Source organism: Leptonychotes weddellii, chromosome X, assembly GCF_054177405.1.
Source record: "Leptonychotes weddellii isolate Sample4059 chromosome X, ASM5417740v2, whole genome shotgun sequence".
NCBI classification, from domain to species: domain Eukaryota; kingdom Metazoa; phylum Chordata; class Mammalia; order Carnivora; family Phocidae; genus Leptonychotes; species Leptonychotes weddellii.
In genome coordinates, this window is record NC_138385.1 from 81579338 (window position 1) to 81593158 (window position 13821).

At 38.6% G+C, this 13821-nt stretch overlaps 1 protein-coding gene across 1 annotated transcript in view; it reads left to right on the plus strand.

Annotated features, from left to right (window-relative positions):
• The window catches only part of DMD (dystrophin), a 1845074-nt gene that overhangs the window by 297322 nt on the left and 1533931 nt on the right, over positions 1-13821 (plus strand). The gene's annotated exons all lie outside the window — the stretch shown is intronic.

Below are 13821 nucleotides of genomic sequence, written 5' to 3' on the forward strand. Positions count from 1 at the left end.
CAGAACATCTCTTCTACAGAGTAACCTCTCTATCCCCCTGCTATATTCTGGATTAAGAATCTTATGCCTTTGCCCTAGCCCTTTCTCTCTTGCCTCAGGTGCATTGCCAAGAACTCAATGCTCTCTTTTATTCCTAACTCCCTGCATTTACATATGAGAATTGGAATAGTCAGGGTGCAGATGACAAAAGGATGGTCAGGACCTAGAGGTTACAAATACAGATTGGGGGAGATTCCAAGAGAAAGAAAGAAGGAATGGTGCCTGGGTGGCTCAGGCGGTTAAGTGTCTGCCTTTGGCTCAGGTCATTATCCCAGGGTCCTGGGATCCAGTCCTGAATGGGGCTCCTTGCTCCGTGGGGAGCCTGGTTCTCCCTCTGCCTGCCACTCCCCCTGCTTGTGTGCAAGCTCTCTCTCTCTCTCTGACAAATAAATAAATAAAATCTTAAAAAATATATAAATCTAGGCAGGGGAGCAGTTGCTGGGGCAGAAAATCAGGAGATAAGCACAGACTCTAGCAGGTGAGGAAACACAAAATCAGGGGTAACTAAGGAACAACTGGTCAGAGTAAAGTACTCTATCCTAGGGATTCCAGTAGCAGGTAATAGGAGAAACAGCCATGGGCATTGGATTTAGGATATCACTCTAGATTTTGAAAGGCATTGATGAGACAACAAAGGGTTTTGGACCAGAAACACAATGGTTACAATGGAGATATATCAAGCTGAGTTTGATTCATCAGATCCAGTCATTCAAACAACCTTGGCTGATCCCCTCCATAGAGGTGGCCAGGCACTGAAGAGCCACTGAGTGCTGGAATTAAAGCAGTGAACAAGACAGACAACATCTCTGCCCTCTTTGTGGAACTTAATTCTAAAGAGTTTGGTCAAGGTTCCTAGTCTTAGAAGTGGGAGTACATAGAGTACAAAGAGTGAAGTTGGATCATAAAGATGAAGGCAAGAGTCTAGTTTAAGCAGTGGGGTGCCGGACCAGTAGTAATTTTGCCTTGGCCTCAACTCAGAAAGGAGTGGGGAACTTTAAATTCCTTTAGTCTGGGGCTGGGCTGGTTCTGGAGTAGGGGATAATGGGGATAGTGGGAATGGCATGTTTAAGCAGCTTTGTGTATAATGGTCAAGGAAAAACAAGCAAGGAGTACAGTAGATCACGGCCAAAAATCTATATACTTCTCTTTTATTTCCTTCTTTCTTAGATATGCTGAATTTCTTTCAAGTGCTCCCATAGAGCATCTACAGAAAAGCAATATTAGAAATATTAAGAAAAAGGATAACTTTTTAAGAGTATCAATTTAAGATACAATAGAGGCCATTTTCTAACAACAAATTTAATTTGTAAAAAACGGGTAACATATGAACTCTAGAATGGCAGTTTTTAAAGGGAGATTTCCATAGTTAAAGTAAAAATCATTGGAGTGGTGCCAGCTAATATCAGGAATTATGCTTTAGAAATGCACAAGAAAGAGGCAATTACTGGTGTCCAAATGAGAGGTGACAGTAATAGAAGATTCAGATTTCAGTGTATTGTGAATTTAATAAATAAGTTATAAAATTGCCATTCACTGACTAAACCTGATTTTTGACATCAAACTTAAAGCATGGTATATATAATGTACTACCAACTTTCTAGGCAGAACTGTCCTCTTAGATTTGCTCAGATCCCCTCAGTTCTTTCATCTGTATGACTGAGACAGTGTGTATAGGTTCATATTACAGGAGACTCGGTTAATTTGTGAGCTAACTTCAGGACTACACCATCTTGTTTATTCTTTACAACAAGCATGTTTATTAAAAGTATTATGACGGGGTGTGTTTAATTTTAAGACATAATGCAGAAAACCTTGAAGGTAAGCAAAACACTCTGGAGCTTACCTTAGAAGCAAGAAGGTTTGCATGTTAAGAAAGTTGCATTACACACTTGCCTTTTGTTATTTGAGTTTAGCTCAGTTCCTAAACGTTAGTGTGCAGATGACTGTACAAGATTTAAAATCCAAACATGTGTATAATATGGATGATATAGGGATTTTACAGGCTCATTTCAACTATATTGCATTTTTTCTATTCATGCTGACTTTGAGCAATAACTACCGAGAAAGATTTCATTCAACTGTCTGTGGTCGGAATAAAAACGTTTGTTTCATTTTAATACAACTGAGTCCCATCTACAGAAAGAATACATTTACCCATATGGCTGTCCAGATGCTTAAATATGTCTATGCTAATAATGGAATCATTAATGCATTTATATTATGAAAATAGTAGAAAATACTGGAAAGCAATACAGAATTAAGTGGCATTTGGAGGAATATGAGAAGTCTTTCTTACCCATTAAATTCAGACCCGAAACTTGTTCTCTAATTCCATTGTTATACTCACAAGTTTGGGTTTGGATAGGTGTGTCAGCCAGGATCCAGTTAACAGACAGAAACCACTCCTGTTATTTTAACAGAGGACATTTTAACACAGGGAATTGTGATTCAGGTTTTGGAGAACTGAAAAAGAAAAGAATGCAGGTAGCAACGGCATCAACTACTTGCCACGCCTGACGCTGGGAAAACAAAGAGCAAAGATCTGATTTACTAAAATTTAGAAGCGTGCAGGATTTGGGCTTCATGGGGCTGGGACTCAGATCTCCAAGGAGGGGGCACTTGATGGGCTAATGCTCATGTCTCTGGGATAGCACAAGGGACCCCATAGCACTGAATCCCAGACCTCTACCAGCTAGTGGGGGCTGGTATTTGTATGGCAGGGGTGCGATGAAGCTGATTCTGTAAGGGTTAGCGGAAAAACGCCAACTGGATTCAACAGCTGTTACTAAAAAGGAGTGCTGCTGTGAGGAAGCAAGTCTGGGGTCCTGCTAATGGGAACAGTAAGTCCACAGGAAGCAAACAGAAATGAATAAGTCCTTTTTCCCTACTCTAGTCCTGCTGTCTCCCTGTAGTGCTCCCTATTGCCAGATCCTAATGGGGAATCAGCCCGCAAAATGGAAATATGGCTTACAGAGTTTTAGCCTCAGCATTGCAAAGCAGAGTATAAAAGGGTGAGTAGGTGTAAATCTGAGAAAATAAATCACTAAATAATTGGCACAGATGGTAATATTTCTCTGAAAAGAAATGTGTAAAAGAAAGAAATTATTAAGATATTACTAATTAGTTATAATTAAAATATTTTCACTGAATTTCAAGGATTAAAAAATGGACAAGCACAATGGTTAAAGTAAGGCAACAGGAAAACATCTTGTATTTCCATTAAAGTATAATTTTCCTTATAGCTCTTTTACCTTTGCAAAATCTCTTTGCCCTATTGAAAAAGTATTTTTCAAAGATGTGAATTATGACATAACAAATAATAATTGCTGTCTACTATTGACTATTTGGACAGTGTAGAATTGACATTATACAATATTCAACATTTCTAAGAGTGCTGAAGGCATCCTCTCTAGCGAGGATAAAGGATATTTATTTTTTTCATAAGGGCAATAATATAAATATTGAACATCAAATTATTTTAAAGATAGTATTTTCCTAACATGAAGTATATAACTTTCTCATAAATGGACTTAGAAATAGTGACTGTGGTTCTCTCTACAAAAAAAAAAAAAAAAAAAGAAAAAGGAAAAAAGCTGGTTCACAAAGCTGTAAGAACTATTTGGAATCTTAACTTCAAAATATTCTAGAACCAACATAAAACCAGTGAGCTAAAATTCCTTTTGCTTCAATTGTATTATTTAGAACTAACTTCAAAGAAAAAGAGTTTTAATAAATGCTCAGGATGTCTAACAGGCTCTTTTAGCTCATACAGTTCAAAGAAGTAGACTGACAGTGGCATCTACCATTCCTAGCTATACGTATTCTAATGTTTTGCCAATTTCCTTCATGATTTCAGCTTTATACCAGTTTGTATTCATAAGTAATTCACTCTAAGATCTTTAGCTGTTTTAAAAAAATAACTACTTAGAACCATCAGATTTCAGGGTTGAAAGGAATCTTAGTCTATTTGACTCAACCAAATTTGGTTGGGATTCTATCATGTACCTACTAAGCATTCTTGAGTTAGGAGATGACATTTGAATGGGAAATAGAGATACATATACATAAGTATCTATATGTGTATGTATATGTACTTATATTTACATATATAAATATAAAGCAATTATAAGACTATGTAATGGGTACTACCACAGAGGTCTGGACAATGTGATATGGGGCAGAAGGAGAGGAAAAGACCACTTTTGTTTGGCTGGGGATGAATTGGGTTTGGAGTTGATAATTAATTTTGGCCTTGAAAATAAATGGATTTTGCATGCCAACATGAGTACAATAGGGCACTCAAGCCCAGCTCTCTCCAAACATTTATCAAACACCTCCTATATACAAATAATCAGTTAGATACTGAAAACACTAAGCTGAAAAAGACCTGTCTGCCTTGTTGGAGCTTTCATCCTAATGGCTGAGAAGGCACATGCTGGGTAGTGTGAAGTCATGAACCAGTTGTGGTCAGGAATCAATGAGTATTTGGTATGACTATAGTGTAGATTTGGGGGCGGTTGGCAATTGGCAAGCAATTGAAGATGAAGCAGGAAAGATGAACCAGGGATAGAATGTGGATGGATGGGTGCTATGCCACTTAATTGAGATGAATGTGTTTTAAAAAATCAAATGATATTTTCAGATTTTTTGTTTGCATTTTAGAAAGATACATTCAGTGGCAGTATATGGATGGGGAGAAAACAAGTGGGGAGGTCACCTAGGAGGCCAGTGTCTGTTCAAATGAGAGAAGAGGAATGCCTAAACAAAAGTAGTGATTGTTTGGATACATGCAAAAGCATCTTGACGTTCCTTCTGTCTTGGTGTAGATGTGGAAATGGAGCCCTCTAGCAGTTAAATGACAAAATGATATGGCTATTTGGAAGAGGAAATGGAAGTAGGAGCAAAAGGTCTTGATTTCCAGCTGACCATTCTTTTTATGGTATCATGCCTTTTGTCCCACCCATTGAACCAGAAAAACCGCCCTTATTAGGAATTAACCTACCAAAAATACAGCAGAAACGAAAACACTGGACTACATCAAATCATAATTTTCTTTCTCAATATGGAAAACATATCAATTTCTAATAAATTGAAACACGTTGGAGGCTCTTTAAAGTACCTGCCATTCATCCATTCATTCGTTCAATAAATATTTGTTGAATGAACCCCTATCAGTTGCTACTACCTGGTCTCAATAAGGGAGATTATTAAGGTAATCTTGACACAGAAATTTCATGTAAGGGGAAGTGAAGGAAGTGATAATAATTTTTTGTGGAGGGAACCAGCAGAGGCTGTCTAATTTTGGAGGGAAGCTCAGAGTTAAACTCCTGAATTATGAGCACAAGCTGCGCTGGGAGCCATGTGCCCAAATGAAGTGATGACCCTCTGTCTCCCAGGATTCTTTTTTTTTTTTTTTTTATCACCACCCTTTCCCCCAAGCCCAAGATGAGTCAGCCACAGTCACTGGCATAAATGCGTATTATTTCTACCTGAATGCTCCTCGGCTCTTAAAATTTTTTACCAAGAGGAAGGTAGCAGACTTTATTTTCCCTCCTTCTGCAAGAGGTATAGGGAGGATAGCTGTGAGATATGCAGGAATTAAGAGACGATAAACATGGATAACATGCCATAAGGGATAGATTCAGGAGTATGCCTCAAATATAAATATTACAGATTTATCCTGCCTCTGCCCTGCCACTTTGCTTTCATTATTAGAGTTGACAAGTAGCTTTTGATATTAAATTATTTAAAAATCAATAACATTCTATCATCTGATTGAACCATTGGTGTGATAACTCAGCTTTATTAGAGATTTCCTAAAGTAATGAATAGAAACACTCATGTTTGTTTTGTGATCCACCTCTAGGACAACCATAATATGCTATAATACTATTTTAGTAATTTATTGTCTGAATGGATTATAAGACTCATAAAAATCTCCACAGAGCTGCAGTTGTGCACCCTAACATTTTGCTGAAGTTAAAGATTCCCTAAATCCTTTTAATGTGGCATTATTAAATACAAGTGCAATAAATCTAATAACTAAAACCTATTATTATAATGATTTATTTCTTGATCATTTTTAGTGTAGTACTATTAAATGTGCTATTGGGTTCAAATGCCTAATTAAATTGAACCCAGGCTTACTTCATCACATAATCATTAAGTATCTTATTTAAATTATGGGCAGGTAATGATAGTTTTTCCTAAACACTTTCACCAGTCTTATAAAATAAACTCTGCATTTATCACATGGGAAAATGTTATGTTGGAAGCTTTTACTCCTCTGGTCAAATGTTTTCTCTCTATCAAAATGGCCTCTATCTCTGAACATCATGGATGAAAGCAAGGCCAGAGAAGCAAGCAGGTAAGTTGAAGAGTAGCTTCAAATCATGGACAACAGGAAGAACATTATTGCTTTTTTACTGGTTTGCAAAGGTGGTGGGAGGTGGATGATACTATCTGATCTCTGGCATCACTTGGAAATAAGTGTAGGCCTTTCTTTTTCTCTTCTCTTTTTCTTTTCTTAACTTTTCTCTTTTCTCTTCTCTTCCTTTCCTTTCTTTTCCTTTCCTCTTTCTTTCTTTCTTTTCTTTCTTTTTCTTTTCTTTTCTTTTCTTTTCTTTTCTTTCTTTCTTTCTTTCTTTCTTTCTTTCTTTCTTTCTCTTTCTTTCTTTCTTTCTTTCTTTCTCACAGTGATTGTGAGGAAATGCTATGTATATCTAGTGGGGAGAGCAAGGTATGTTAAATATCCTGCAGTGTAAAGTATGGTCTTGCACAAAACTGTCCCACCCATTCAGAATACTAACTGTGACCCATGCAGACATGCTGAGCCTATTTAGAGAGGAAACAGAAGAGATATGACTTAGAATTAAGGTCTTCTCTGTCTTCAATAGATATTTCTTTTTCAATGTCCTCAAGTGATACATGGAAGGTATTAACCAAGATAAAGAATAGTAAACTATCATGGAGAATTGAATACAAAGAGAAGGCAGAAAGAAGAAAGTAATATAGCTGGCAGCTAAAGAGTGGAAAGTGGATGAGGGGTTCTTTACAGGAATGGGCTGTCTGTAAGTGTAAGAACAGAGAGAGGAAGCTGGTTTCCTTAACCAATTACCCTCACCACTTACTGGTATATTCTATCCCATTACTTTATGTCTATTGTCTTCAAATAGAAGTCTGATGCCTTTATTACTAGAATTGGGGAAATGCCTGTTTCAGGTTGGGTTTCTCTAAAGACCATCAGGAGATAAGGATTTGTGTGCAAGTGAATTATTAAGGAAATGTTCCCAAGGGTGACGGGTCAGCAAGCAAGGGAAGTAGTAGAGGAATTGGAAAGAAGTCATGCAAGGGGCAAAGGTAGGCAAAGTCCCAGCCTCCGTCTAATCCTACAGGAATACTCTGGGCCTAAATTGTGCTAGAGTTTCTTCCAACTTGAAGCAGAGGAGCTGGGCTTTCACATTGCCATTCCCACCAGTCACTAGCATAAAACTACCCTGAGGTGACATAAACACCAAGATACTGCCAGTTCTCTGGTCTTCTGGGCAAAGCAGCTTTCAAAGCCTGAAGACAGTCATCCAAAGGGATGCAGGTGCAGATTTTGGAAAAGCAAAGCCCACAAAAGCCTGGGGGTGGGCACATAGAAATATTAATGGAGTCTCAGTAGACTCGGATGGAGCACCCATAGTTTTGTGCTGTAACTTTCAAAGTGCTAACTTTTACAAGGTTACATTGATCCAAACCAAGTTGAGGCCATTATCTGAATAATTAATTAAAAATGATCTTGAGCTGTACTACAAATATAGTTAAAAGAGAAAAAAAATATTTCCTAATATAAACAGCAGATTCAGAATTACAGTGTTATTAAAGATGCTATTTGTTCCAGTGTTTTGTACTCCTTCTTAACTTTATATTTTTATATGACAAAATAGTTTTCCAATGAGAATATTTAATGGCATGTGCAAATGAGTTCTAAATGGTAACCACAGGGCTCTCAGGCAAGGGATCTTTTAAATCTTCAGTTTCTCTCAGTCAGACATATTAATCCATTTGAATTTCCCAAACCAGGAATATTGGAAGCATAGTGAAGTTGAGTGTAGTTTGTAATCATATTTCTCTGCTAACATCTGGCTGCAAGAATCTCCTAAGACTGATTCTGCAGCAGAACAATGGCTAGAGGGGAAGGGGAGGTTGTGATTATCAAATATCACCATTATCCGCTGGCATCCCCTCGTATTTCTCTTAGTTGATGCTTTGTGGCATTTGTGTATGTCTTAATTATTTGATTTTAATTGGCAATGTTATTGATTGTAAATCATTTTGACAGAAACTACCTTTTATCTTAAAGTTTAAATGTACCTAGAGGCTACTAAGAGATGCCTGTGTTCAATGAAAACATTAAAGTAATAGTGTGAGTAGCTGAAATGTGCCCCATTTGGTACACATTAGTTTCCCTCATGGTACAACTCAGTCAAAAAAAATAAATGAATGTAGCTGAAAACTGATGAAGTGTTCAGCTTCAAATGCAACAAATGTGTATTGAGCATCCGCTATGTGCAATATACAGTGATAGTTGTAGTAGGGGATACAAAATTAAAATAATAACCAATTTTTGCCAGCTAGGACTTCATAATATAGATGGACACACATACACACTAACTCTGATTCAAGCCAAATCATGATTATTCTTAAATCAAAGGCGTGAACAAATGACTGAGGGAACACCAGAATGGAGGAGATTAATTTTTTACAGAGGTGGAGGTGAAGGAAGGGTAGGGCAAGTGGACATCAAGAAAGATTTCATGGAGATAGAACCTTGAAGAAGAGTGTTGGGGGAGGGGAAAAGCCATTAAAGAAAGACCACATGAATGGAATCTGCAAGGTAAGAAAGACCAATGGGCAACGGCGATCAGAAGAATTACAAGCAGTGTTTAGGAATATGACTCCGGTTGCACAGTATAGACTGAATTGGATAGTAATCAGGGTTTAGGAATTATAGGTGGGAAGACCATTTTGGAGTTTATGTGGTATTTTGGATCTAGAATCAATAGGGCTTAACATTGATGCAATTTAAGGATCTGAAAGAAAGAGTCAAACATAATTGAAAAATCTAGAGAATGGTGGTGTCATTGGATAGGATTGGGAATATGGTTGAGGAGCAAGTGATGAGTTGTATTTAGTATATATTGGATTTGATGTGTTGGTGAGATGTCCAAGTACAGATTTCCAACAATCCCGGCAATGTATATTTAGATCTGAAGAGGGACATCAGTGTGTGAATTTGATATGCATGCCACTGAGGTAGTAATACAGGCAAGAGGCCATAATCAAAGGTAGCGAATGTGGAGTCATCCATAAGATGAGATGGCAAAAGGATATTGCACACAGTTCAAAGGAAAAGGGAGCTAGAACCAAATCTTGAGAAGAGTTTACATTTAAAATATGGGCAGATGAAGAGAAGTTCCCAAAGAAGTGTTCAAGAAAATACCAGGAGACTGTAGAGTATGTGGTCTCAGAGATAGCAAAAAGGGAAATAGTTTTCAAGAAGTAGGTGACAACATTGGCCAAAGGAAGTAATTAATAGAAATTAAATTAGGGGCTGAGAAAAGGCCATTTGGGTTTTCTGATTGTATTTATTAGTTCTAATTTCAGTGGAGTGGTAGACCATAACCTGTAAATTCATCCATCCATCCATCCATCCATCCATCCATCCATCCATCCATTCACTCATTCATCCAGTAGTCATTCAGTCATTCTTTGGTGCTTACACCCAGGCCTGGCATGGTATTAAAGTGAGATTAGTGCTTGTTTCAGCAGCATATATACTAAAATTGGAATGATAAAGGGGTGCCTGGGTGGCTCATCATTAAGCGTCTGCCTTCGGCTCAAGTCATGATCCCAGGGTCCTGGGATCAAGCCCCACATATGGCTCCTTGCTCAGCGGGAAGCCTGCTTCTCCCTCTCCCACTCCCACTGCTGTGTTCCCTCTCTCACTGTCTCTCTCTCTCTCTGTCAAATAAGTAAATAAAATCTTTATGAAAAATTGGAATGATAAAGTGAGATTAGAAGTAGACAAACTGACAGAAATAAGCAAAAACTTCTCTCACCTGAGAAGAAGGAAAGGGGGGCCCAAAGAACTGGCATAGAGGCACTTTTGAGGGAGTTTCTTATAAGCGGGTCAAAAGCATCCTGAGCTTCAGTCATGTAGACTGGAGGAAAGGGAGGAAAAGCAGAGGAAGCAGGCCTGGGGCACTTCACACATGGCTAAGAACAGGGCCTGGGGCACTTCACACATGGCTAAGAGGAGTGTGAGTGCTGGGAGACAGGATAGTCTGTTAAACAGAAACATAGGCAGCAGTAGGATGAGGTCCCTGGAGAAAATTCCACAAAAAGAGGCAAATATTCGGATCTCAGTCAAGAGGACTGTGATGCAGGACAATGTCTTCATTCCAGAGAGATCCTAGACCACTTTTCTGGGTTTCCGTTGCTTTCTAACAAAATACTGCAAATTCAGTGGCTTAAAATGATAACGATTTTACCTCAGGATTTTGTGGATCTGAAATTTGGGAGGGTTCAGCTCACTAATTCTTCTCCTCTATGTCGTTATCAACTGACATCAATTGGCTGTGTCCTGCTAGTGGACGGGCTGGTCTGGAGGGTCCAAGACAACTTCAGGCCCATACGGCATGCCTTTGTGAGGAGAGCTCAAAGGCTGAGCCCAGCAGGGACTGCCCACCAGAGCACGAACCCCTGGCTTTTCCAGCACGACGGTTTCAGTGTAGTTACTTTTCACACACTGCAGTTAGGGCTCCCAGAGAAAGTATTTCAAGAAACCCAGAAGGAGACTAAAGGCTACTATTCATGACCTAACCTTGGAAGACCCATGCTATCACATTTATTGCATTCTATCAGTCAGGCAAGTCCTGAAGACCAGGCAACCTGCAAGGGAAGGAGACTTAAATGCCACCTCTTGATGAAAGAACTGTGGGAGAATTTTGTGGCCATCTAGAGCCCATCAGAGCTGCTCTGAATAGCTTCCTCCTCCTATTGTATTTCCCACCGTATTAAAAACATTGGTATCTTCCAGAAGAAGAAAGTCTCAGGGGCTCCAGCTGTGAGGCACACACAGAAGGAGGGAGCTGACACAAGCTGGGAGAGAAGGAAAAGTTGCAGCTGCAGGAGGGAAAGAGAGAAAGCCTGGCAGGATAGCACTGATGGCACAGAGTTCAAGGCTCACGCTGTCCATTTATTCCTCTATGGCCTCTAACTCCATACTTGGTATCAAGCAAAAACATCAGAAAACAGCTCACTTGTGGTATTGGAGCTTAGCTCCTTGGCAAAAAAGGACTCTGTTGTCAGGTTCCACCCTCAGCAGTGGGTTCAGGATGGTTTAAGAAAAAGACACATGAAAAGCTTATCTGCTTTTTTGGGGGAAACAGTGTCTGAAGATACTTTCTATTAAGCTTTCTTTGTTATTAATTTGAAAAGTGGCTCTGAAAGCTACTGTAAGTGAAGAGTAGACCGAGGCCTCGCAATTCAAAGTGTGTTCTACATACAGTTCAGCAGCGGCGGCATCACTGAGATTTTGTTAGAAATGGAGATTTTCAGGCCCAACCCCAGACCTAGAATCAATCAGCTGTGCACTTTAACCACATTCTCGGATGTTTCCTGTGCAAACCAATGTTGAGACACTTGGGTCTAAGGGATATTTGATTATTCAGGTCACATTGATGGCCTCAGGCTGTGTTCCTTTGGATTTATTCCCCTTATAACACTTCAAATATTTTTTTTATTTACTGCTATAGGTTATATCATTTATTATATTAATTAATTCTACTTTGGCAAAGACTTCAATGATATATTTATTTCATAAGTAGTACCAGTAAAAAAAAAGTTTGATTTTTTGTCTTACTGATAAATAATTATGTGTTCTACCACTAATATTTCCCAAGTCGTGTTCAGAAGATTAGGTCTCTAAGATATTAATAGATATTTTGTGAAAAGGGTTTCATGGTCACATCTTTTGGAAATACTAATCACTGTTTTCACTATACTAGTTAATAGGATATCTTTACACTAGGGATTCTCTAAGAAAGGCTAGAATTTGCAGCATGTCTTAGTCTGTCTGGGCTGCTGTAAGGGAGTACCATAGACCGGATGACTAATGAACAACTGAAATTTATGTCTCACAGTTCTAGAGGCTGAGAAGCCTAAGATCAAGGCACTGGCAGATTCTGTATCTGGTAAGGACCCACATCCTGGTTCGTGCTGTGTCCTCGGAAGGGCAAGGGATTTTTGGAGGTCCCATTTATAAGGGTACTAATTCCATGCATGAGGGCTCTACCTTTATGACCTACTCACCTACGGGAGGCTTGATACTATCACACTGGGGATTAAGATTTCAGTATATGAATCTTGGGAGGGAGAGGTGGGACAGATCCAAACATTCAGTCTATAAAACAGCTTTTGGGGAGGAAAATTTTCCTCTACACTTCAAGGTTTTTCTGGCTGGTCTAAGAATTAAATTGACGTTAGACAAGATGAACAGGAGAAAAACAAATTTAATTCATATGTATGAGAGCTCATAGAAATATGAGCCTCAGAGAAGTGACCAAAGCAGGCAGCTTTTATACCTTCTAGACAAAGAAACAATAATTTTGTGAGGGATTAACAAGGCATAGAACTTTGGTCTTGGGATAGTAAAGTAAATTGATAAAAAGCTTTGTTCAAACAGCCTTCTAGGCCCTGAATTCCCTGTCTCTGGTGATAAGGATGTCTCTTTACCTCCTGGTACAGTGAGGGCACCTTTCACATGGGAGACTTATTTCCTGCTTTCAGGGGGACAAAGGAGGGTCAGAGTGTCTTTTTTACATTTAAGTAACTTAAATTCAAAATAACCAGTGTTGCCAAAGTGATTTATTTTGAGGTGGCCTGCCCTGAACCCCATCATAGCACATTCCTAAACAATTTGTATAACTGAGCAATTAAAAGAAAAAAATGAAGGGCATCTTGGGATATTTCTCCAAGGAACATACATTTAAAAAACGCTTTCTAGATTGAGAAAATGACATAAACCATTGTTTGCCTCATTTTCTAGATAGCAGAGAACACAGAGCTTTGTCTAGAGCCTAATTCTGTAGCTTTATTTAGCCAAGGTTTTTCCATATAGACTTAGTATCCCCTTTTATTTTTTGATTTTGGGATCATCATGTGTTATATTTGGGTTTTATACATTTGTTTTTCAGTATAAGAACCTCAAATCCATTGTGAAGTTTAATTTTATTTGAGCTCAGTGCTTTATGTGGATGATTTATTCCACATAACAAACTAGTGAGATATGTACTCCTTTTTAAAATTTATTTATTTTTTAATTAACATATACTGTATTATTTGTTTCGGGGGTGCAGGTCTGTGATTCATCAGTCTTACACAATTCACAGTGCTCACTACAATACATACCCTCCCCAATGTCCATCACCCAGCAACCCCATCCCTCCCAACCCCACCACTCCAGCAACCCTCAGTTTGTTTCCTGAGATTAAGAGTCTCTTATGGTCTGTCTCCCTCTTTGGTTTCATCTTGTTTCATTTTTCCCTCCCTTCCCCTATGATCCTCTTTCTTGTTTCTCAAATTCCTCCATCAGTGAGTTCATATGATCCTTGTCTTTCTCTGACTTATTTCGCTAAGCATAATACCCTCTAGTTTCATCCACGTCATTGCAAATGGCAAGATTTCATTTTTTGATGGCTCCAAATATTCCATTGTGTGTGTGTGTGTGTGTGT